Below are 25,886 nucleotides of genomic sequence, written 5' to 3'. Positions count from 1 at the left end.
TGACACAACGCACACTAGCAAAATTGTTTTTTACGATTTTGAGACTTATGCAGACAGGAGTGGTCTTCATGTGCCCTTTTTAGTGTGTACCAAAACACTCGAGGGGGTCAGGTGGAAAGCGAAGGGGGAGTCCTGCGCGCGTCAGTTTATCAAGCATTTCAGGTCACCCGCCTATGCCAGAGCGGTGTTTATAGCTCATAACTCGAGAGGTTTTGACAGCTATCTGATTCTCAACGCCATGTTAGAACTAGGTATAAAGCCATCACTTATCATGCAAGGTAGCAAAGTAATTTGTTTTACAGAACCCGATTACGCGCAAAGATATATAGATTCATTGAGTTTTTTGACTATGCCTCTCGCTACGTTGCCACAAGCGCTCGGTTTTGAAGATAAAATCAAAGGCTATTTCCCTCACGCATTTAGCTCACAGGCTACTCTGAAATACAAAGGTTGTTATCCTCCGTCAGAGGCATATTGCGTAAACCGCATGACGTCGGAGGGAAAGCGTAAATTTGAATGTTGGTACGAGACAGTGTCTGGTGGCGTGTTTGACTTTGAGAAGGAAGCCCTGCGTTATTGTCAGAATGACGTGGATATTCTGTCTAAAGCCTGCACGCTTTTCAGAAACGGCTTTTTAGAGGAGACAGGCGTAGATCCGTTTAGCCGTGCCACGATCGCTTCAGCGTGCATGAAGGTTTTCTGCACTCGTTTCCTTGTGCCTGAAACACTGGCGTTACCCCCTGCCGATCATTACAGACGTCAATTCAAATCATTTTCGCACTGTAGCATTCAATGGCTTGAATGGTTAGCGCAGAGCAAAGGCGTATTTATTCGGCACGCGTTAAACGCAGGGGAAAAACAGCTGGGCCCGTACTTTGTTGACGGTTACTCCGAGCATGCCGGTGATAAATGTGTTTATGAATTCTTGGGCTGTTTTTACCACGGTTGCGCCGAGTGCTTTCAGCCTGCTGACGAATGTCCTTTAACACATCGTACGTTTGAGGATCTTCACTCGTCCACGATGAAGAGATTAGAGGCTCTACAGTCTTTATTTGGGGTGCGTGTCGTTGTGATGAGGGAACACACCTGGAGAGATTTGAAGCGGAATAACGCCGAGGTTCGTAGCTTCCTTGAACGGTACGATGCGCCTAGAGCCCTGGCTCCCCGAGAAGCATTGTACGGTGGCAGAACGTGCGCCTTTAAACTAAGGCACACAGCTCGCGAAAGGGAGACTGTCCACTATGTCGACGTCACCTCTCTGTATCCTTATGTTAACTGTGTTAACGCTTACCCCTTGGGTCACCCTACAATAATCCACAAGGATTTTAAAGATCCGCGGGAGTACTTTGGGTTAATCAGAGCCCGTGTTTTTCCGCCGCGAGGACTATACTTTCCTCTTTTACCATACAGAACCACGGGGGGCAAACTAGTGTTTACACTTTGTCGCGCATGCGCAGAGTTGAATTTCCAGGGCGACGCGTGTACACACGACGAGGAAGCCCGGGCCTTAACGGGTGTGTGGGTTACGCCTGAATTTAACAAGGCTCTGACTCTAGGTTACCGCGTAGCCAAAATCACAGAGGTGTGGCATTTTGAGCGCCAGGATGACACAATATTCCTAAAATACATGCAAACATTTCTCAAGGGTAAACAGGAGGCGTCCGGGTATCCGGCTGAGGCTGTAGATCGTGAGAGCAAGGAAAAATACATTAGGGAATATCAGACTCATCAGGGAATTCTGTTGGATCCAGACAAAATCAAACCTAATCCGGCAAAAAGACAGGTGTCTAAACTGTGTCTCAACAGCTTCTGGGGTAAGTTTGCTCAGCGCAGCAATCTGAGTCAGACGGTGCTCGTCACAGAGCCCGAAGAGTTTTTTTCATACATGTTTTCAGAGAAGCATCGCATCAAATACTTTTCCTTCCTGAACGAGAATGTCGCGCTCATACAGTGGGTGTACGGTGATCTCTACATAGCCCCGCCCAACAAGGTGGACAATGTCTTCATTGCAGCTTTCACAACAGCATACGGTCGTCTGAAACTGTATAGTTATTTAGAGCAGATGCAGGACAGGGTTCTTTATTGCGACACGGACAGCATCATTTACACAGTGAGAGAGGGCGAGAATTCCCTACAATTAGGACATTACCTGGGAGATCTTACAGACGAGTTAAATGGTGACACCATCCAGGAGTTTGTGGCTGCTGGTCCTAAAAGTTATGCTTATCAGACTAGAAACAACAGAGTGGTGTTGAAAGTCAAGGGCATTACCCAAACCCACGAGTGCTGTGAAAGAATTAATTTTGATAGCGTCAAAAAGCTGGTGGAGGGGTTTGTGAAACGCGCGTGTAGAAAGCACCAAAGCACAAGCGGTGAGCAGGAGGGGGAGGAGGAGGAGGAGGAGGAGGAGGAGAACAAAAAAGTGGGGGTTCTCTCAACTCCGCAGCACACCATTATACGTGATAAAAAGGGCTTCTTTCTAAAAAACTCTTTATTTCAGAAAAGGTTTCGTGTAGTGTTTGACAAGAGACGTTTGCTGCCTACGGGTCATACTTTACCGTTTGGTTATTGAGAAGAGAGAAAAAAAAAAAAAGAAAAAAAAAAAAAATGTCGCACCATGCTGAAGAAATTGACTTTGATCCTAGACTGTGTGTACCTTTCTCATGTCAAATTGTGGGTCCTAGCGGATGTGGAAAAACTTTTTTTGTAAAGAATGTACTGGAAAACTGTGAACATGTGATGCAACAAGTGCCTCAGAATATTGTCTGGATTTATACTTCATATCAACCCATGTACGATGAACTGCAAAAGAAGAATAAAAATATAAAATTTATCGAAGGAGTGCCTGATTCTTTTGAAGATCCGGAATTGTTTCCACCACACCTGACTCATCTCATAATACTGGACGATGTAATGTTACAGGCGGCTGATCACCCCGAGGTGGTGCGCATCTTTACACAGTACAGGCATCACAAGAATATGAGCGTGTTACTGCTAACCCAGAATGTTTTCTACAAAGGTAAATACAGTCGCACCATCAGCTTAAACAGTAATTACCTGGTGCTGTTTAAAAACCCCAGAGACAAACTGCAGCTCAGTGTATTAGCTCAACAGATATACCCCGGCCAAAAACAATACTTTCTTCAGAGTTTTGAAGACGCTACCCAGGATCCATTTTCATATTTAATTGTGGACCTAACATCAGCCTGTCCAGAACGATACCGACTCCGCACGGGAATACTGCCTCATCAGTGGCCCGCCGTTTATTTGTCTAAAACCAAGTAAATAAAAAATAAAAATATGTCGGAGCGCATAAAAAGGCACGCGCCTCTGCTCAGAGCTTTGAGTCATTCTACGCCGCGGGGACGTAAAGATATTCTGAAACATTGTTCTTCCGACTTTCTCCAGTGTCTCTGCGAGATCTGTTTAAACTTGTTAAAAGGAAACATCCCTCTGAGCACCTGTCAATATAAAAAATTGAAAAAGCAGAAAAAAATCATCAGACTGTTGGCCAACAACAAAACGGCTCTGAAAAACAAACACAAGGCTCTAATAAAACAGTCTGGAGGCTTCCTTTTGCCACTACTTTCAGCCGTAGTGCCCATGGTCGGTCAGCTTCTAGGAGGCTTGATAAATAGAGGATAATTGAGTAAAATAAATAATTTTTTTAAAAAAAATTAAAAAAAAAAAAATGGCTCAACCTAAAGCCAGTCATAAGATGTATTTACTCAGCCCCCAACAAATGGCCCTTCTGAAAAACTCACACCCCGTGCCTGCCTTGGTTGTGACCGGAACCGGGGGTGAAACGCAAATGATGAGACGCACGGCCGAAACAGACTTGGATGAAAAAATGAGGGGTGTACTGAACGAACCGGGGAAAAACCCTTATGTAAAAATTAGAAAATACAACGCTTTGCTACAGAGATATCTCAACTTTGTCAAACAAGGTGTTAAAGAGGAGGACGGTCGCATTAACCACCCTAAAATCTCTGAAGAAGAGAAAGCCGCAGATGACAAAGGTGACAGAGATGGAGGAGGAGGAGGAGGAGACGTCCCGCTGCGGGCGTCTTTATTGGATGAAACAGGTGAAGAAGTATTGCTTCAGATGGCTCCTCGGGATCGAAAAAATGCATCTTATATATTGAAAAAGATAAACGAAAGCGAGGGAGGCTGGACACAAAAGGGTGAATTTGTTTACAAGGGAAAAGCAGTGAAAGGTTCTCATATGCTAGATCTGATTAAACATTTGTCGGCGACTTACAAGAAAACCCCTCGGTCCACACCCACGGGCTGGTTGGGTTTTTTACATACACTACACTCCCTCAACATACCGGTGACCACCTTGCATAACCCACAAGTTAGGGAGCAATACCGTCAACTCAGGCTGAACGAGGGGAAGGAGGGGTTTGGGGGAGTGCAGCGAGCCTCAAAGAGGAATATTGTCTTATCCCCGCGTTGGAGTAGAGCGCTAGAGGGAGGGGTAGCGCGAGAAACACTAGAAGAAGAAGAAGAAGAAGAAGTAGTAGAAGAAGAAGAGCCAACTCTCTACCAAAAAAACAGACAGAGAACGTCAAAAAGAAAAAGTCCATCATCTCTGGCTTTCCGGTGGACTTCACCATCACCAGCGCCACCACAGGAAAAGACTAAAATTACCAAAACAAAACGTAAAAAGCCGAAAACTCCTTGGATAAACATTTCCTCGTAAAATTAACAAACTAAAAACTAGTAATAAAAACGCCTGAAACAAAGTTACAGTGTTTTTTGTCTTTTTTATTTTTTTCACAAGTTGTAACAATCTTTAAACATTTGTAGAGAACAGACTGTGTGATGAAAAGTTTCAGCACTTTGTCGCTTCAAGCAGTTTTGATATTTTTCCACAAAACGACTAACAGTATCGTCGTTTTTAAACTCATCCTCATGGTACAAAGATAAAACATTTTCAAAAGTTAATCCACTGGCTCTATGACATAAATAATAAACACAATGTTGACCACAGGTGGTAGACAGGATATGCTGTAGCTGTCTGTTGTGATATAAAACAGTGTCACAACGTTTTTCCAAAAATTGTAGAATTTGTTTGGGATAGTGTATGAAATTAGGAGAAAATCCAAATGAATCATAAAAAGTACCCGTGCCACTTTCTTCCAAAGTCAGAGCCAGCCAGTGTTCCCCTGGCATATGGGAGGGGTGTGTGTTTACAATCATGTACGTAGGTCTCTTGAAGTTACACTTGAGCAGAGGTAGCTGATCAGCGGCCCACACACCGCAAAAAGCCTCGCCCAGTAAACGATGCATGAGAGTTTCTAGTTCAAGGCTATTCATTTTTTTTTTTTTTTTTTTTTCCCCCCTGTGTTTTCTTCTCCTTCTCCTTCTTTAGTAATAATCCACCAGCACCTGTCGTTTAGAGTTGATCTCTAAAATAGACTCGTAGCAAGCGTACACGATAAGTGTAGTTGTGTGTGGCAGAGGAGTCCTAAATCTCATTTCTAGTCGTAAATTACCGCTGGTTACGGGGGATAAAGCATCAGCATCTTCTCCTGCCTTGAGATTGAAGACAAACAAAGAGTAGCCCTGTTCAAACTCCCTTCTGTTGATGCTCAGAGGTAAATCTTTCAAGTGTCTCCCTGTAGCCGTGAACATGTTGTAAAACTCTCTGACAGACACCCCGTGGTTAAATTGAGGCTGGAATGCTTTTGCTGGCACCTGTCGGCCATCTTGACATAGGGCCAGATACTCGACATTGTTGTGAATAAAATTGAAAGGAGACAGATCCCTTTTCCCCGTAAAAGCCTCATGGTGCACCATGCCCAGCACAATGTATTTGGGCATGGTGCCTAGAAAGAGATTCTCTTGGTTGCATATTCGCGAGTTCTCTGGTATGGAGTACGTTTTGACATTCACCCGTGACAAGGGGTAGAGAGCGTTGCCCCTCATTAAGGCCGACGCGTGACCTAAACGTACGGCGGGGGACACCGTAGCTTTTTTGACAAACAGAGAAGCCCCCTGTATTCTCAGTCGAAAGGTGGCATTAGCCGCTGACATGAGACAGAAATCATCGCCGGCCCTAGTCAGCTTGATTCTCAAATCCACCGAGTTCAAAAGAAGCCTCTCGCAGAAAAAGATGTCGGCGTGGAGAGGCCCCATCAGATGTAGTTCTTTGGATCTGGCTGTAAACCACGCCCTCTCTCTCAGACCTCGGTTAGGACCATCAGCGATGACCACAGAGTCCATTGACCCGGCCGTGTCTTTGTAAAACAGACCGGCGCTGAACTGTGTGCTTAAGCTTTCTTGTGAAAAGTTGAGCAACGTTTCTATGATGGCCCTGTAAGGATGTGTCGCGCTTGACTGGGAAATTAAGCGATCCCCTAGAATAACGTCGCATTGACTAAAAAGTGTATTCAGAGGATAATTGATCAAGCCTACAGCGGCATCTGCTGCCAAGTCAGTGCCATCGGCGTTGGAAATTTTCACCCTGAGGTGCAGCAAGGTGTCGTTCAAATCTAGATATTTGTCACCGTCTCCGGGTATAAAAAACTCTATCGGTCCATTATCTGTAATAGCGGACAAAGGTAGAACTTCTGTGTAGAGTTTTTCGTCGATAGACAGCTGAGTCATGGGAGCTGAAAATAAATCCAGCTCTGCCATACTACACTCTGGTGATTTGTGATGTAATAAAGCCATCTTGATTCCTAATTTTTTTTTTAATAAACTTTTTATTTATTTTTTATTTTTTTTTTGAAAAAGGATGTATCTAAAGAAATATATCTCTGGAGCTGAGGTCCCCGCTGGTAGACCTCCTTCCTGTAGGACGTTTCCTGCCGACTGATTTGTTTTTTGCAGTGCGTCTAGGGTTTTTAGAAACCGTCGCTGAAACACGCTTTCCGGGTGGTCTCTTACGGGCTCGTCTGGCGAGCATCATAATTCCTCCAGAGCCCTCTTGTGTGGATAATTTACTCATGGCATGGGTCACGGCCTGTGAAGCAATGTTCTTAGCGGCTGTCTGTAGATGAGGTTTAGCCAGAGCAAAACCTCTCTTCATCAGAGGTGATACAAAGCGGAATAGCCTTGAAAATATAGAGCCTATTCCTCGCCCGTACATGACAGGGGAGCCATAAAAACCAGGGAGAGTGCCTCCTACCTGATTTTCATAATAAGATATAAAACGCTGAGGGTCATGCCTCTGCTGCTGGTACTGCATCATTGTTTTTTGTTGTTTTTTCACTGAGGAGAGGGTCTAAAATGTAATTTCACCACCGTCTTGCCAAGGGTGAAAACGATGGGAAGGTTTTGATCCGTTTTAATCTCTATGCGAATGTTTTCAATGTGATTCTTTGCCACAGGTAGATAGTAGGCCGGGTTGAAATATTTGGTGATCACATCCCCGTAGGTGCCTTGCACCTCAACGATTCTCAGTAGAGGAGCGTAAGCGTCACCCACCACCTGATGACGTACCACGTCTGTGTAACAAAAGAGGTGGTAGAACCCCGCCTTTATATCAGCCGGATAGGGGGCCATCCTCGTATCAAACACAATCCATTCTCCGGGTACTACGCCCAAAATGTATGCGATGAGTGCCGAAAACCGTAGGTGATACTGACCCCCGGCTTGATATTCAAATCTCTTTTGAATGGCGCTAAATATTAGGTGCACGTCAGCTCCAATTTTTTTAAGAAAAGCGTTCATCTCATTTGTGAAATGAGTTAGGCTGTTGTAATAGCCGCCTCTAATCTGTTGGCGTTTAACCACGGGTGGGGGCTCCCCCTCGCGGGGTTTCCTTCTCCACTCAAAGTACCCCTTTTCTATAGGTACGTTAAACCATGTGTGAGGGTAAGATATTTCCGTCAAGGCTACCTGCCAGGGTCCCTCTAAATCAATGTGTTGGGCCAAATCCACCTGGAAACTTGCGGCTGTGTTATTTTTAAACACGTTGAGGCTAGCGTTAGAGGGTAGGGTGATGTAAAAACCCTCCTTTGCCCTCTGATCCATGATGCTGATGTTGTAGCGACGCAGACACTAGGGCAGAAATGGCGGATGTAGCTAGGCCGAGGTTTGTTTTTATGCATTCTCCAGATCCTTGACCTTGACCCAACTGTTGAATTTCGCGGGCCAATTTTTCCAGCGTACCAGCGCTTCTCTCTCGCCTCGCACTACCCTCCTGTCTAGGATTTCTTGCACTTGATAGACCTTGCCAGGGGCCGTCTTTACTTTTTGCAACTCTGCCTCGTAAAAAGTCCCCTCTATAGGCTCCCCGTCGTAATCTTTGAGTGTGTACACCGGGGGTAGACGGGGTATGCACCCGGCCACCGTGAATAGCTCGTCAGAAAAACTCTGTTCGTACTTTTTGTCAAACACTCCTCTCAGTTTAGATATTCTCACCAGGTCGCCTTGTTTGAAATTAAGCTTAAACTTGTCCTTGTAGCGGAGAGGGAAAGAACCAAACAGGTTCTGAAAAACTTGAGGAGTATTCTCCTCGGTCACCTGCAGGGGGGTCATTTTTATACTCTTGTGGTAGCTGTGGTTGTAACTTTTCAACAAATCCTGCAAAACATCCAGGTACCTGCGTGTGTTTTTAGCCGTAAAATACCTCCACATTCTTGTTTTTAAGGTACGGTTAAATCTCTCCACCACCGAGGCTTTTAGATCGCTGCCGGTGGCAAAATGTTTAATGTTGTGCTTCTTCATAAGGCTCCTAAAATTCCTGTTAAAGAACTCTTTACCAGAGTCTGTTTGTAACTTTTCGGGGGTCTGGCTCTCTTTGAAAACAGATTCAAAACCCCTGACCACCTCAGAGGCTGATTTTCTCTTTAAAACACTGACGTAAGCTTTTTTTGAAAATACATCTATCACGGTCAAGAGATACTTGTAGCCGTCGTTGTGTTCAGACAAGGCCTGCATGTCGCAGAGGTCAGCCTGAAATTGAACAAGAGGGCGCGGTACAAACACTCTATTGCGCGGGAAATGTACTCTGGCCGGTTTATGTAGTGTATAAGTATCCTGCTCTGACAGGAATTCTTTGACTCTTTCAACATTTACTTTTTTACCCAATTCATCCTGCACACCTCGGCAAAGTCTATCCACTCCTCCAAAACTCCCCGGGTGCGATGGGTTATAATACACTTTTTTCATAACACGTTTCTCTGCCATGTTTCCCCACCTCTCGTCTCCAGAGTTTATGACAAAGGACAAGAAAATTTTGACTTTTTATACTTTTTATTATCTTCACAACAATCTACACATCATCATCATCATACAATATCTACAAAATCTACACAAATCCAAAAATCCAATAAAAAAATCTACACAAATCCAAAAATCCAATAAAAAATCCAATAAAAAATCTAATAAAAAATCTACACAAAAAAATCTACACAAAAAAATCTACACAAAAAAATCTACACAAAAAAATCTACACAGTAGGTAAAACAACTAAGGCACTACGTTTCATTTTTTTTTTTCCTCAAGTGTAAGTAAAGCACTCCTCAGCACAGCCGTGCCAAGGGTGGTTCTAAGTACATTGTGTATTTCCCACAATTCAGTCAAGATGTCTGTCGGTACGTTGTTTTGTACATGACGGTCTACAACATCTACAATCAAAGCATACAGGGTAAATAGATTACTCAAACTATCAACATTCATCTGTCCGATGATTCTGTGAAATGTAAAAGACAATAAACGTTGGTCGGCTAGCAGCAGCAGCAAGGTTGTGTCTACAATCGTCTCCCAGGGTGTGTATACAGCATGTGCTCGAACCATGTCCAGAATCTTTTCCATTTGAACAACTTCAAAGTCCTTGGTAACATAGTTTGTTTTGTTTTTAATAACCCGATCCAATATAGAGATTAACCGTCCTATGATCATGTACTCCTCTAAACATGTAACCATTCTTTGACAGTAATTCCCCATTTCTTTTTCTTTTTAATCTTCTTCTTCCACACCCCACAGGTCATGGGCGCGATTTATGATGGCTAGCTTGGTCTTCTCTCCCCTTATGAGCTTCTCGTACAGTTGGGTGATTTTGTCGTGAATACGCCGGGCGTATCTCAGTTCATCCAGAAAGGTTTCCACCACTCCGGTGAGCCTATCTTCAGACACGTACAGAGAGTGCTCTGCCAGGATCGTCTTGAGGGTAGGAATAAGTCGTGGCGTCCACAGTCTAAGGGTGACCGCTCCAAAGTGAGTCATGTAGAAGTAGTCGGGCAAAGCCAAGAGGCATGCGTGTTGACGTTGGCTGGGGTGATTCACCATGCAACCGTTGCAGATATCCGTTTGAAATGTGCGTAGAACGTCGTCCAGCAAACTGACCAGCACAACTTTCACTGTGTTTAAAAGGAGGGCATTAAACCGTCCATGTGTCCCTTCATCAACCAGTGCTTCAGCTGGTGGTGGTGGTGGTGGTGTTTCAGCTGCTGCTGGTGGTGGTGGCGGTGGTGGTGTACGCGATCTGATATCCGGCAAGGACATCGAACGGGTCAAGTTCATGCTAGACTCAGGTTGTTGTTCACGAGGGTTAGCACTAACCTCGTCCGGAGTAGAAGCGGGGGTCTGCGTTGTCACATCCGAGGAGGTGGAGGACGAGGGGGATGAGGAGGAGGAGGAGATGTAGGAGTTTGATGGAGAACCAGGAGGAGTACAAGGAGAACCAGGAGGAGTACAAGGAGGAGTACAAAGAGTACAATCAGGCAGCGTAGATGGGGTAAAGTCTTCAAGACCCATGGCTTCTTTCCTCGTTGTCTTTGTCTTTGTCTTTGTCTTTGTCTTTGTCTTTTTCTTCTCCAGAGATACACGACAGAGTAAATTCCCCATCGCTGTCTTTTGCTTAAATAACTATGATACGGAGGAGGGGCTGTAACAGTGTCTTTAATTGGATGATGTCGGGGAGGGCTGGGTCTTACGTAGCCTATAGACGAGTAGGAGGAGGAGTCTTAAATTACAACATTCTCCTCACCATCATTATGTCTTTGTAACTCTGGCTGCTCACAAACAGCCCTTTAACTTTTTCTGCTAGATCGCTCATCACGTGCGCCCAGTGGTCGAGAGGAAGGCGCAGCGTCGACTGCAAAACACCGCACTCGCCGTTGAAATAATCCAAAACAAACTCGCTCACCACACCCGTGTCAGTTTCCTTCGTCTGATGGCTGGCTCTGAAGTACCAGCGGCCGGACCCCGTTCTTTTCGTCTCCCACACCATGCTGGACACAAGTTTCCAATTTTTCTCACCGTCCTCAGACATCGGCTCATCCGGGTCCACTAGGGGGTCGTTCTCTCTCGAGCCATAGGTGCTCAGTGTACACAACACAGACCAGTCCGTGGAGGTCAGGTTGGCCTTTAGACCCAAAGGACTGAAATACTCTCCTTTTTCCAGCTGGTATATGCACATCTCGTGCCCGCTGTAGTTGAACACATAGCCCCACGAACCACCGTCTTCCAACCGCCATTCTCTATGGAGAAGCTCACTTGGCGGGAGCTGCACCCTGCACAAGTGGGTCACACGCTTCTTAGGAGCTCCCCACACATCACGATAACATGTCACCGGTGTTTCGCTCACCACCATCGTCTGGGTAGAGCGTTTTGCTAGCTCCATCTTCCAACGAAATGTAGCAGCCTCTTTGCTGCTAGAGTCACAAACAGCATTTGCACCACCAACAGCATCATCAGCGTCTATGCTTCTTTTTGTCATGTTTTTTTTTTTAACAAAATGCCTAGCAAGTATTAAAAAAGTAAGGCCAAAATGTCACAAACCGGTTCAGTGATCCCCTGAAAAAGGCCTAAATTAAATAGATCAGCTCGCGGGGGACGGACCTTATGACGACACAAACACCCATACACTATCATTGGTCAACCGCCAGCATCATCACACGCATGACGGGAATGACGTAATGCAATCTGATTGGACGAAGGAGGCGGGACTTCCGCATGACGTAGTGCAATCTGATTGGACGAAGGAGGCGGGACTTGCGCATGACATATTGCAATCTGATTGGACGAAGGAGGCGGGACTTGCGCATGACATATTGCAATCTGATTGGACGAAGGAGGCGGGACTTGCGCATGACATATTGCAATCTGATTGGACGAAGGAGGCGGGACTTACAAAAAAATACTCCATGCTGATTGGACGAAAGGGGGATGACGTCGCGCAATCTGATTGGTCGGGGCGGGGCCTTAGGACAATAGCTGTCAAGTTTTGATTGAACGGGTATTATATTACTCTCTAACCTGGCAATGATGACCATCAGCATGCATGTGTTTACTCCTGCTGCTTACAAAATGGAAAATAAATAAATAAATAATGGAACAGAATGGGAAGAAAGGGAGCTACATCGCCTGCCACTTCCAATCGGACTGCTCTCAATCAGTTGCCTAAGTGACATGAATAAATCAGCAAAATGAATCCAAATAAATGTTTCGTCCTATTGCAGTAATTAGCTCTCTTTCCCGTAAAAACTAAATGGATGCTGATTGGAGGGCGGAGCAAAATTCAAAAGAGACTCAGCAGTCAGACATTTCTCCGTTTTCTGTTTAAGAGCGGCTGAGATTGACACTAAAATGAGAATACTCTGTCCATTTTAAAAGTCAGTTTATCTTAAGGGAGCCTGGTCAGGTTAGGCTAACCCATTGTTGCTAACTTTGGGGCTAACCCCCCTTCACTTTTTCTAGCAGTCGGAGAAACAAGTCTTTTCTTGGTCTTGAGAAGCTGCAGCATTTATTAAAGGACACACTGTAGTCTGTACTGTACATTTTCATATTGGCAACTTACTGTTAACCACTGCTACAGAATGATTATAATGGAAACACTGCACAAAGAGCGCTGCATTTTACATCATATCTTCCTTGGTTACAGCAGACTGCGGACTTGGTCAAGGACAGTTTTAGAAATTTAACAGGGCTTATAAAAATCTGTTGCCATATTACTAATGTGTGCTTCTTATATCCTGGCTCCTGTGCACAAAGTATTTTTGAGATGAGTACCATTTGCCACTGGATGGGTTTTGCCTGAGCATGATAGTGAGAAAAAAGACCTTTTACTGTTTAAAAAAATAATTTCAGTTAGATGAGAAAAGGAAGATGAGTCACATATTCACAGGTAGAGTTGAACATATGGTGCACACACGATAGGCAACAATGTTCCAACTATTTTGTGTTCTGTTGTTTTCAGTCAATTATGTTGTTTTTCATTGTTAATGCTTAAAGATCAGCAGAGTACCACTTGTTTGTTTTGCCTTTTAAATATGCTCCCTGTGACTAAGCCACTGTGTCATGGAGCCTACACCTTTATCCGCCCAATCAAGTGTGTCCACTCCAGAGTTAAGCCAATTAGCAGCATGTAGGCTGCAGTATTTCACTCTCTCTCCTGTCGTTAGTTTCGGTCCATGTCAATATGTAGACACTTGATCTGTGAGTGTTTAGTCACATAGCATAAGTCCTGCCAATGACAAAATCCTGTCATCCCTGTGAGACATGTTGACAAGGGTTTGTCAGCACACACACACATACAAAAAAACAACTGCTACACACATACACACATGATGTTGCACACAATGTCCCACTCACCTTCATTAGCCTGACTTTGTGATCTCAGGTCTTAATGAGAAGTGAGAGAGAGCAAAACAAATCCAATAAGACTTGCTAGGCATACAGCACAAACTAGGTTGCCTTTACCCCTTCTCCCACTTCTCCACTCCTCTTTCCTATTTTGACTAATGTAATTTATGCAAAAAGAAATTATAAATAGCATATCAATACCGCCACAGTTTTCCGGGCCGGGCATGCAACACCACTCCCGGCTGTCAGGGTAAGTAGGTCGGCGTGTGAATCTGAGAGCGCACTGCCTAGTCAACCCCCCCAGTGCTGTGTGTGCTACATGTGTGTCTGAACAGAAGATTTAACAACAGTACACTCCAGGTCACATCCAAAGAGAGACAAAAAACGGAAGGGAAGGCATGGTGTATGGTTTTAATCATGAACCATTAGTTCCTTTCCATGATCTCATGAGTTCAGAAGAATGCGTTTGGGTAAGTTTGGGTTCCGATCTGTTATGGTTTGGAGGTTTTCTGTGTTTTATCTGTAGCTACAGTAAATTGGAGGAAAAACAACTCTGGTGTCTTGTATTTTTATTTAAAAGTTTAGATGTAAGCCTTTTTTTAAAAATGTAACCGCAGTTATTTTTCATTAATTTAGAAAGGACTTCAAAGCACTGTGATGGAGACAGTTAGCCGAAAGTATTGTCGCCTCTTGACGACCAAATAAAAGCAGGATTCACATCCTTGAGTTGCTGGTCAGTGATATATGGGCGTCCATTACAGCTACCCTCCCACAAGTACTTTTCTTAAGTAGACCTGTTGCTAATGAGTGTGCGTCCTCACCCCAAGTCTCTTGAACCTGTGAAGTTTATGTGTTTTTTTCAAATTTGTACCCCTTAATTATCTCAGCTAGGCATAAGCCTGGAAGGAGATCAAGCGTTTGGTTGTGTGTGTCCGTGTGTGTGTGCATGTGTATCTGTCCACAGATAATCTTACATACTACTGCACCCATCGGTCTAATATTTTTTGTGCACATTTATGACTGCATACTCAATGACCTCTTGTGGTTGTGGTGATTAACTTTTTTTTCTATTTTAATTACCTATGACACCACAGACTGCTGTGTATTATACCGCCTACTGAAGAGAAACAAACTAATGAAGGAGATGAAACAAAAAGAGCTGAACTCTCTCCGTGCAAGTAATGCTCAGATTGGAAACTGACTCACTTTCTATCTTTGATTTGTTGTTTGATAGCTTTGAGGTTTAACGTGATGTGTTGCTAAAAGGATAGGCATTATAAACTCTAGCTTTAGCTTACACTTTTTTCAGACTGCATAAAACTTTAAGTTGTGTTATTGTGTTTCTTTCAACTGTGGGTGGTATTTAACTGACTCTTTTTTTGTGTGGCTATGCATATATGTATATGATTTTGATGACTAAAATAAATTATATTCTGTATATTATATTATGTTATTATATTCTACTCCTATGCATACGCACTGGACACACAGCCCGCCCTGCACTTCCTGTTTCCCACCCACATGCCACCAGGCACACCTGGCAGAGATCTTCACTCTACTGAGTGCATTCTTCTAGTTAAAATTGTGTTGTGCCACTGAGCACATTAATGCAGCTGCCTTCTCATCCAGAAATTCTTCCCTTGGTGTCCTGCACTCAATAGCCTGTCCCTTAGTTTCCCCTACCTGTGCTGCACTCCTTATATTAATACCTAGATGAATATTAATGTCCTTACAGCTGTTGTGTTGTCTACTGGGCCGCGCTACCGCCTCTAATCTCTCAGTGTAATTAGTCAGGTAGAGCATGGAGAGACAAACGATAAGTCTGAAAGAAATACAAGGAGGATTCAGTCGAAAAGGGAGAGAAGAGTTGGTGGTGTAAAAAGGGATAGCAGGAGGTGTGTGCGTTGGTGGGGGGTGGACATGTGAGCCTCACAGGCTTTTCTAATTAAGTGGTTTTCAAAAGGGGATCAGTGAAGGAACACAGTGGTGTGTAAATAAGCTTGTATATATATGTGAGAGAGAGGGAAGGAGGGAAAAAGTAGAGCAAGTGAGTGAGGAGAAACAGATGTAAACAAGCTGCTGTATAAGAGAGAAATGTAAATAAATCTGTTTAAGAAAAAGAAAGGGTGAGAGATTAAAGTGTGTGCGTGTATGTGTGTGTATATGCATGTTTGTGTGTGTAAAAGAAATGGAGAGTAAACAGTTGGTTTTCCAAGCGGCTCACGCATAGCTGCTGATTGCAGATACGAGTCAATCCTTTGGGGAGTTTAAGGAAATGTAGAGAAGAAAAAGTGAGGTCTTGACATAATTTTCTTCCACTCACCATCAATCCTCACACTGCCCTGTGTCTCCTGAGAACAGGAACATGATTTCTTTCTTTAATTAGTAACTACCCGCCAGATTTTGAGCAACAGTTTCGGGGTTAATGAGCAGATGAAAACTTCCCAAACATTTTATATTTATATTTTACATTCATTCAGTTATAATCAGTTGAAAATATACAAAATGCTCATTTACATGAATGTCCCATCATTATTATATGCATTTAGCTCAAATCTATAAAGGACTAGCCCTTTAAATATGCAATATCCTTAATGGGGAGTATGCAAACTATGCATGCAAAGTCAATAAACATTAATTACTGGCAAGTGTAGGTATATCATCTGAGTCCAGTATGTTTTGGCCAACTGGGCATGACTACAGTTAGCAAAGTAATGGCCTGGTCAATGATAATGCTGACAGTCAGTGAGTCTGTTTGTGTGTGTATATATTTTATGTGTGTGTATGTGTGTGTTGTGCTGTGTTGTGCTCCTTTATTCAGTGCCAGACAGGATAGATGAGAGCAGAGGAACATTGCTTGTCATTGCTGGATGACTGAGCCCTTTCAGCCCCCCTCCTCACCCCCCCTCCCCAAAATGCAAAGATCAAACCACAGATGGCAGTCAGTGCTGTGTGATGGAGGTCGAGGATGTTACAGCGGGCTGGGCCAGTAGGCCGTGGGTGGGTTTTTTTACTTGTTTTCACCCCGGGTCTGGAATCTGTCAACTCAGGACAAATGGTGGCATTTTGTGGGGTAAAAACTGGCCGTGTGCCAGCCTGCATTGTTATCAACAACAGGGCTGGTTGAGTTTTAGAGGACACAAGCAGGACAAGCCAGTGCCCACAACAATATAGAGTAAGTATAAGGCTTCTGATGCCCTTATTCCTGTAGCATTGTACTCTCGTTATTCAGTGGAATTCACGCTCTTGGCCTCTTGTTATCTTTTTGCAAGCCACAATGGATAGTTATTAACTTTTCAGTAATTGTTTTTCTGGGTCATTTAAGCAATGTACAGCTCATTCCATTGAGCTTATTTTTTCTCACGTCTGATGAACAGACAGCAATTTAACTGAATCCATCATTTATTTTAGGATTTGCTTGATGCAGCACTCAGTTCCATTAAATGCCTCAGTTAAATTCTTCACCTCCTTAGCCCTTTTCAATGGTCTGGAACAAGGCTCTGCAGTATTCAATTCCAGCGCTCAAAATACAGAAAATTACCCGTTGCCAAAAATATATCTGGACTCAACTGTCCCCACTCTTTTTGTTTGTTCATCTTAAATGAGGCACAGGAGACTGAGGTTAAGAGACTCTGGTTTGCCAGGCATCTCAATTGCGGGTGGACAACTGTGCAATTGCACCAGATGCAGTCAGACACTGAAAAGTAGAGGGGAGTAAAACAATAGACGTTGCTGGAAGAAGGGAGCATCACAACTACAGATTAAGACAGCAACTGGAATCATGGGAGAAGGAGATGATGGGAGTTTCTCTGCTGAGTGATGGCCAACAGGGATCAATGTCAAAACAGCAGATATCATTGTTGCCCTGTTCAGTCCTCCCCTCCTCCCCACGCCCCTATCCATCAGCTTAAGCACAGGGTAACACAGTGCACGCTGTAGGAAGGCAGGAGGAAAGGGAGCGCTGGTGATAGTGGGGTCAGACAAGGGGGCCTAACCTCGTCACAAGACCTAAACCCTGCAGTCAGTCATTGTTGACCCGGGCCCACCCCTGCAGCCATTGTTATCCCAGAATCTCATCTCTCCAACTGACCTCGGAGAGGTGAAAGAGACGACGGTTAACGGACTGCCGTGTGAGTTTGATGTATGAGCCTGCACTGAGGATTGACGTGGGAGAGTTGGTGAATAGCAGCAGAAATCTGGAAGTCGGAACTGTCAGACTGCTTTTTTTTTTGTTTTATGGAGTTGTCGCACCGTTTGGCGTTTGGGTCAAAAAGCCCCAGAGTGAAAAATGTGGGTGTGTTTTGTCTGTTCGAGGTGTGCTTGTTTTCCTATCGGCGACATTTAAACTCATTAATGTCATGATTGAAGTGAAGCCTGAGACAGAAGGTTTGGATGTTTTATTTTCCTTTTAGGCTTCAGGGGTTTTACCATACACTCTTTTGCTTGTTTTAATTCCTCTTGCCCACTGGCTAGACAGCAGTATTAACTGAAGATATATCCACTTTATCACTTACCCAGGCCTACAGTTAAAACACCAGATAATATTTCCTCCCATATACTTTAGTTGGGTCTTGACTATTCATTATTTATGATCTATTCCAAATTACATTATCTTTCACCAGGCTTCAATTACACCCTTCCCTGAGGCTGGAAAATGACTCATGGTCTGTGCAAAGGACTGTACGAGAGAGAGAGAGAGAGAGAGAGAGAGAGAGAGAAGAGGGAGAGAGAGAGAGGAGATGAGAGAGAGGAGAGAGAGAGAAGAGAGAGAGAGAGAGAGAGAGAGAGAGAGAGAGAGAGAGAGGAGGAGAGAGAGAGAGAGAGAGAGAGAGAGAGGAGAGAGAGAGAGAGAGAGAGAGAGAGAGAGAGAGAGAGAGAGAGAGAGAGAGAGGTTGATCATTTGTGTGCACTCGTATCTACCACTAGTGAAGTGGGACCTAATTTTTCCCCATTTTCAGATGTCTGATCTGACAAGTTAATTGATTGGACATAACGAATAAAATATCCATTGCAGTGAGGCAAAAATATATTCTGAGAATTGTGATCATTATTGATGATAGTGTAGCACAGAGGATGATAAAACACTGTAATCACCCAGATCAGCTGAATGTGTGCTACTGAAATGTATAGCATTTACAATTAGGAGCAGAGGGTGCTTGTAAGCTATAATCAGTGAAAGAAGCAAGATATGAAAATGTTATGTTAATAAGTCTTTTTGGGGAATGAATCATGAAAAATGTAAAGTCACTTGATTAACTATTTAGAATAAACAAGTTCATCTGAGAGAAATGTATTTTATTTTACTTTACTGCCCAATCTAAGGCTACACACTTCAGTTCAGTAGGTGGCGGTAATTCATGTATAAACTGACTTGCCTATTGCCGATAGTGAGAAAGTGCGAGGAGTTTTCATTCCAGAAGCAGGAAAACAGAAAATCTAAATTACACTGACATTCATAATGATGCTAATTACAAAAAAATAATAAATCCATCCTCCTGCTTTTAATGAACACTATTTCCAATAAAAACGAGACAACTTGACAGACTGAAGCCAGTCAAGTGGCAAGCTATGAGAATGAAGCCAATCACTCTGATCCAAACACGTCAACACAATAGTCTCAACTTTTCAAACACAATCCCGATGAAAATGAAGAAATATTGATAATATGGGCACCAGTTTGCTTAAAACTTAATGGGATCTACACAATCGGCTGTTGTTAAAGTCATGGAGAGTTCAGATTCTGACAGAAAGTATTACAGTAAATACTATTTATCTTAGAATGTGGAAAGTAAACTCCAAGATGATCTTTCAATTATACCGTTAGACAGATGAAATAACCTTCCCATCAGCAATTTGACAGAGTGACAGAAGCTAGTGGAAGTGATTTCACTCTCACACTCTCACTAGTGATTTCAGGACTTCTGTGCCATAGTTTGGATTGTTTGCAACCTTGATGTTGCTAAGCTAGCAGGTATCGACCCAATCCATCCACACTGCATTGGCTGGAGTTTGTCAACCCACAAAAGTGTTGAGTAACCAATGATTAATCTTAACCTGTTTTGGACAGCATTTCCCAATGTGGTTACTGCAGAAATTGATTGGCAAAGAGTCATCTGCCAAGCAGGGAAGAGACACAGTCCCACACCATTTCAAATGATGGCTAACCCAAAAAAGGCAGTCTGAAAAATGCTAACAGTCAGAGAAAAATCTTTCTGTGCTCCCAAAACTGACTGCCTTTCAGAGATTGATGGGGGAGAGTGTGTGTTAGTGCGTGACTGAAAAATCGAATGAAGGAATACCCATTACTAGCTGCACTCGCATCACATTTGCTTGTAATTCAGTCTGACATATTTGACTTGAGTTTGATCTTGAGTAGAATTTATAATGATGTTCCATGTTTTTTTTACAACACTTGTCAACACAATTTGATTGGAGTTTTGGGTCCGTGGGGGTTGAATAGCTTAAACTTATAGTTTGATTAGGAATCTGAGGTTCTACATGATTTCAGAAGGTTTAGTTGTTCAAATATCTCATTACTGGCTTGGATACTTATTTCCCTTGAACAGTTAGGACTAGCAAAGCTCTACGCTTCACACGTTCTTTCTTTCTTTTTTTTCCATCCTAATGTCCAAATTAGCCATCTGAGAACGACGAGGGTGTTTGATCGAGACAGAGGGAGAGGGAATGAGATCGGGGAATGGGGGAGTGGGGAAAAAGCTGAGAGAGAGAGAGAGAGAGAGAGAGAGAGAGAGAGAGAGAGAGAGAGAGAGAGAGAGAGAGAGAGAGAGAGAGAGAGAGAGAGAGAGAGAGAGAGAGAGAGAGAGAGAGAGAGAGAGAGAGAGCATGTTTAACATGACATCTAAGTATCTAATTACCTCTGTGGCTGTGTCAGCCTCCCAGACCAGGCTGCAGTTTTTACACATACACCAGTTGTGGGTCTTTGAGCCTGCCCCAGTGTCCTCTTGTCTCCTCTGTGTACCCTCCTGGAGCTCACAGCACATTTAATGTGGTACAGCAGAAAGGACTACATGTGAATAACATCCTGAAAAAAATGGAAAGCTGCATTATGGGAACTAGCAGAGGAAATCCGAAAGAGAAGATGACAAATGTTATCCTGATTGAAAGGTTTTTTACCCTTGCCATAACCGCATTGTGTCTCATGAATACAGTGTGTTAAAGGTCATGGAGCAAGATGTCATGTATGCAGGGTAAATATTAATAATGTTCTAAACTGTCTAATAGCATGTTCTGCTGAATTTTAGAGCTCACTGACATACATTTCTGCTCTTCAGTCATGGAGGAAGCAATATAAATATTTGACTTGATGCAATTGGTATCACTGGTGACGTGCTCACTAAAGAGCACTTCCATTCTTGTCTCCGTCGTCTGTTTCTTCACTGTATCCTTTTTGTCGAGCTTATTTTTAGAGAATGATAAATGAAGGCGAACGATAACCTCTTGCTTAAGCGTATTTGAAGATATGTTGCGGAATGTACGCAGATGATTGCAGTGGAGGGTGGAGTTCAACAAAGGGAATCGTTAATACACAGCTGACAATTTTATGGATGTGCAGGCTGATGTCTTCCCATATAGTCATGTATAATTCACTCCCCTCTTTAACTTTTTATTCAGTCGAAAGAGCGGCATATTGTCCATTGTCATCCACTTTTCCTGGCTCACTCCTTGTCTTCTTCTTCTTCTTCTTTTCTTTTTTTAAACTTCACTATACTTTTCTTTTTGATGCAAAAAGAAGACAAGATAGATCTAAAAACAGAAAAGTGACTTACAGGCAATACCGTTCCATTTTACCCAGAGTGCCCATAGTGGTTAACGGTGGTGACAATGAGGTTCTGTGATTTCGTGCTGTGCCCACTTTTTTCAGCCATCACAGTGTTTCCAGTTACTTCCTCCCTGCTTATTGTTTGTCAGGGTCAGATCAAACAGGAAAAATGTTGAGAGAAGATTAAAAGGAGACATTTTTTGGACCTTTTGTTGCTCTGTTGCTCTGATCCTCATTTTTCTTTGTGTGAATCTCACCCTCTTTTGTTCTTCTCTGTGTGTGTGTTCGTTTTAGCTGTAAATCACATCAGTGTATTTGTTACAGGTTCAGTAGAGGCACTCAAGAATGCAGTAAGAGCAGCCTGCTCAATACAGCAGAATATCACAGCATAGCCGAGGCGCAATCTTTTCCATACTGACTAATATGTGCTGCATACCACCATTCCCTCTGTCTCTGACTTTGTCTTTTTGGCTTTGTTTGTCCCAGTGGTGACATTTCATGCCTGTCACAGCCGCTGTCTCAGTGGTAGGGCAGCATAGAGGTGTAACTGTTAGCATAGTCACCAGCAGAGTCTATTAAAGGCAAAGTGCTGTAATTCTTCCTTTCATGCTGAGGGCCTGCCTTCACTTTCAATGACACGCACAGTGATATGTAGAGAAAACCCAGCAGCATGTGGCAGCATCCGATTTACCACTTTAGGGTTGAGGTGCCCAATATAGAGCATTCTAATTTTACAGTCTGCTGCATATGATGCACTGTTTCAAGTTGTGTAATGGGATGGTTCTCAATCTGTAGTGCCTTTTTTATACATTTATAATTCTACGTATACAAGTTTAACTCTTTCTCTCTTTTCAAATATTGTGCATACCTCCAAGCAGTTGTGGTGGTAGCATCTGAATTCACTGCAGTAAACTCGAAACACTGTACACATAATTAGTCAGCGCTCTCTCTCCATAGTATTATTTCTATGATTGATTCATGCAGAGATGAATTGTTATATCGCACCTTTATCCCCCTCCCCTTTTTTTTCATTTCTTCCTGCTATTCTCATCACTGCAGCAACAAAGGAGAGTGTACACAATATGCCCAGCATGTGTTGCATTGCACACACTTCCTCAAGCATTCTCTCAGAAAGTCCAAAGGTCCCAACTGCAAACAAAGAAGCTCCAGTGGATGTTTATTATGTATAGGTTTTTTTTCTTTCTTTTTTTCCCCATATACCAGTATATCCTTTGGGGGAGCGGTATGAGCGAGATGGATTGTGGAGTGTGCATATTTGCAGAACGAAGGAGGAGGAGGCTTTTTCTGACGTTTCAGCTAGATGAACTGCCTTCATGCGATTGCATTACAATCCCTGCCCCCCCCCCCCCCGTTGTTTTTGTCCAGATTATTGCATCAGTGAAGTAATGCAGAACTTTGGGTTAAGAATAAGCTGGACTGAAATATTTTACCCAAATATATAATATATATTTGGCCTATATGCACCTTAGAAGAACAACACGCTCATAAAAAGAGGATAACTTCTTTATGTTTTTATTGCATACTACCCAGGCTGCTATTGTTGTAGGTGGCATAATTGAGTCTGGGACTCCCGTTTAGAGAGAAAAGTGTGCAGTGTGGCTAGAGACCCTCAAGTTTTGGTAAACCTTTGACGCCAGAGTGTCTCATCTCTTTCCTGACTGTACAGTATATCTATAGATCCCCGGGAATGCTTAATACACGATTCTTCTCATCATCTTGCAGTGTTTCTTGTTTCCAATTTTGCTCAGCACGAGAAGCTTAAGATTTCAGCGGTGTGCTCACATCAACAAGCTTTTCCTCCAATTACGCTTTTAACTCAGCCTCACACCAGTGTGGCTTATTCTGTGAAAGTGAGCCAGTTGCTCGATCTCAATCTGAGAAATGTATAATCTTTGTTGTGCTTTTCTCCCTTCCTTACGAGCACTTTTATATGAATTATATGTCTATTTACTCTGTGGCTGCTAGGGAGACGTTTTCTAATTCTCAGTTTCACTTTTAATGCTGCACCCTTTCAGATTTTCACATCGTTATGAAAGGAAGGGGGTGTCAGGTGAAAAGGGATGGATTTTTGGTTCCAGGGGCTGTGGCAGCAGGTGGGAGAGTAATAGCAGGGAGGTGTGTGGGAAAAGAAGAATGGCACTGTACAAGCTTGTAGTTCCACAGGGATTTTGTAGCATTTGTGAAGGAAAAGTTCTTATGTTGTTTCTGCAGTAAAATATGACTTAAAGCAGACACTCAATGTGGATTTTTGTCCCCACGCATGCACTGTACATGTTTTTGTAGGTATTATGTCACTTCAACTACTTAAGAACCTTGAAGCTCATAAATCCTTGCACCTGTGCACAAAATGGCTCACTCTGAACACGCAAAACAATGCTCACTCTAAGTCATATTTACACCTGGATCCCAGTGGAACCACACATTTTATGAGAGATGCCATTTCTGGCTTACAGTATTACATTCTGGTTGGAAGTTTAATTATTGAGCCATCAACAGGTGCTCGCCCAGGATGCTACACTCACTTGTAGAAACAGCAGGAGTAAGATAAGTAAGTAAGAGCACAGAATTAATTACTAGCTTATCTGATTGAATGCTGTCGGACAATTTTATTTTTATTTAACTGGGAAGAGTTTCATTGAGATAAAAAATCTAATTTAAAAGAGACAGGCATCAGCACAATTAACAGGGTTGCTGACATAAAAAAAATAACAATTATAATGAGAATGAGAATAAAGAATAAACTACAGAATCCTAAAATATCAAAAAAGTCATCAATATCAGGGATCAAACAGGGGCAATATGAATCAGTCAGAAACATGTACAGTCAGATGTGCCTGCCTCCAAGTCATTTAGAATGACCTTAAATGCATCCAGTGAAACCAGCTCCCGAAGATTCAGGTAATTTTGCAATTGAAGCAGAGGGAGCTGCATACTTAAATGCCCTTTTCCCCAATTCAGTACGGGCTTTAGGGACAGATAAAAGGAATAAGTCCCAGGAGACGAGACAATCAGTTTAAACAATTTCGCTTTCCTTCCACTGTATTGCTTTCTGTGTTTCACACCTTAGATTGAACACTTAGGAGGGCAAGAGAGTAAAAAGAATAGCATGAAAGCGGTTTATTAATTGGATTCCAATTAAATTGTGTGTGCGCTTGTGTGTAGTATTTGCATATGGTGGTGAAAGACACATTAAATCAAAGATGAGAGGAGCAAGGAGTGCGAATAAAAAATCATCATAGTAGTGTGGAACCTAAAAGAAGAGATGGAAGCCTATTAATAATTATAATTAATCAGCCTTCTCTTATCTTTTAATCAAGTCGATAAAAAGAAAAAGGGGGAATCAGTGTAATGAGAATGGTCTCTTGCGGTTTGCCTGTTAGTATTTAAAGTCTATTGCTCAGCCTGATGGGATATTATTTTTCCATGGTTTTGATGATAGATGGCATCCTCAAAATGCACTTGTGCTATGGCTTTATGGTAGATACAGGACAGATAGAGATCAAGTAGATTAATTTAGAAGCACATTTTCAAGCTGTAATTATTATGTATACTTCCACATATCCTCACCATATACATCTAGAGTCATGCACAACCAATGTAGTGCAACATCCATAGGGCAATTTGAAATCTATCATCCTGCAACTGCATTCTGCAATAGTGAGTATTGACACTCCACATCTAGTACCAGACACAGCTGGACTTAACCCTCCTGTTAATGCCATAGGCAGAAACCCAACTGTGTGTAGCTGTTTTTCCTCCAAGCCAACAAGAACACCACAGGTAACAGAAACATGAAACAAAAGACTACCAGCTCTGTCTCCACTGTTTCCCCTGTAATGTTGCAGGTCTGAGAACCCTCGCCAGGTCAAAAAATATTTTTTATCTTTGCTAAAAATATAATATACCAATTTTCCATACATTCAACAATCAGTAGTAATTGTTTGCAGTGCTGTTTTGAACTGTAACTCAACTTCTGTGTCACTGCCTGCCTCTTGGTAACATGGCTCCTTCAAAGGGGACCTATTATGCCAATGTTCAGCTCTATATTTTTTATTCTTGGACTCGATTAGGGTAGCTTTGCATGATTCAAACTCCTTATTTATCTTAGGCTGACGTTTTATGCAGCCCCTTGGTCCAGCAGTTCGAGCCAACTCTGTTCTGATTGGCCAGCTTTCTGTATCAGAGTTGTGCTAAGTTGCTTCTGATGCAAACCCAACATTTCCTGCTTTGCTGCTTCATATTAAAAGCTTTTTAAATTATTTAATAAGGGACTTTTACTGTGAAGAGTTTACATGAAATGAAACGTGTTCCACACCAAATTAGCAAGCTTCATCAAAGGCACGAAAAAACTGCCAAATATGGAGATATTTAGAGCTATTTGTTTAGAAATCATGCAGAAAGGAAAAGTACGAGCAGAAACCGCCACAATAATGATGATGTTTGATGAAAAGCTGCAGACGACCAGCACACCTCCAACAGGAGGTGTACTTAATTTTCTTTTTCGTGCTGTGTGATGGAAAATCACTCACAGCATGCCAGCTCG

At 42.8% G+C, this 25,886-nt stretch overlaps 1 protein-coding gene across 1 annotated transcript in view; it reads left to right on the top strand.

Moving 5' to 3' along the window:
* The window catches only part of sdk2b (sidekick cell adhesion molecule 2b), a 276,995-nt gene that overhangs the window by 90,626 nt on the left and 160,483 nt on the right, over positions 1–25,886 (top strand).

The sequence above is a fragment of the Scomber scombrus genome, chromosome 21 (assembly GCF_963691925.1).
Source record: "Scomber scombrus chromosome 21, fScoSco1.1, whole genome shotgun sequence".
In the NCBI taxonomy this organism is placed as follows: domain Eukaryota; kingdom Metazoa; phylum Chordata; class Actinopteri; order Scombriformes; family Scombridae; genus Scomber; species Scomber scombrus.
Note: the sequence above shows the minus strand (reverse complement) of the source record. Positions and strands in the feature narration are given on the sequence as shown.